The sequence below is a fragment of the Herpailurus yagouaroundi genome, unplaced genomic scaffold (genome assembly GCF_014898765.1).
Source record: "Herpailurus yagouaroundi ecotype Mexico unplaced genomic scaffold, PumYag 217, whole genome shotgun sequence".
NCBI lineage: Eukaryota > Metazoa > Chordata > Mammalia > Carnivora > Felidae > Herpailurus > Herpailurus yagouaroundi.
The window spans coordinates 3254864-3255612 of record NW_024412448.1 but is presented as its reverse complement, the minus strand read 5'-3'; the positions used below and the strand labels follow the sequence as shown (position 1 = coordinate 3255612).

Genomic DNA, 749 nt, shown 5'->3' with positions numbered 1-749 from the left:
AGAGAGTGAGGCATGAGCAGGGCAGAGGTGCAGAGAGAGAGAGAGAGTGAGGCATGAGCGGGGCAGGGGTGCAGAGAGAGAGTGAGGCATGAGCAGGGCAGAGGTGCAGAGAGAGAGAGAGAGTGAGGCATGAGCGGGGCAGGGGTGCAGAGAGAGAGTGAGGCATGAGCAGGGCAGAGGTGCAGAGAGAGAGAGAGAGTGAGGCATGAGCGGGTCAGGGGTGCAGAGAGAGAGAGAGAGAGAGTGAGGCATGAGCGGGGCAGGGGTGCAGAGAGAGAGTGAGGCATGAGCAGGGCAGAGGTGCAGAGAGAGAGAGAGAGAGAGATTGAGAGTGAGGCATGAGCGGGGCAGGGGTGCAGAAAGAGAGAGAGTGCGGCATGAGTGGGGCAGGGGTGCAGAGAGAGAGAGAGAGAGAGAGAGTGAGGCATGAGTGGGGCAGGGGTGCAGGGAGAGAGAGACTTAAGCAGACTCCATGCCCAACATCAAGCATGGGGCTCGATCCCACAAACTGTAAGAATGACCTGAGCCTTGTTTCAAAAAAAAGGCGGGGGAGGGGGCCCCTGGGTGGCTCAGTCGGTGAAGCGTCCGACCTCGGCTCAGGTCATGATCTCACAGTCCATGGGTTTGAGCCCCGCATCAGGCTCTGTGCTGACAGCTCGGGGCCTGGGGCCTGCTTCAGATTCTGTGTCTCCCTCTGTCTCTAGCCCTCCCCCGTTTGCGCTCTGTCTTTCAAAAATGAGCAAATGTTA

General features: G+C 58.9%; 1 protein-coding gene across 3 annotated transcripts in view; it reads left to right on the top strand.

The window, feature by feature from the left end:
- The window catches only part of USP36 (ubiquitin specific peptidase 36), a 37597-nt gene that overhangs the window by 21895 nt on the left and 14953 nt on the right, over positions 1-749 (top strand). The gene's annotated exons all lie outside the window — the stretch shown is intronic.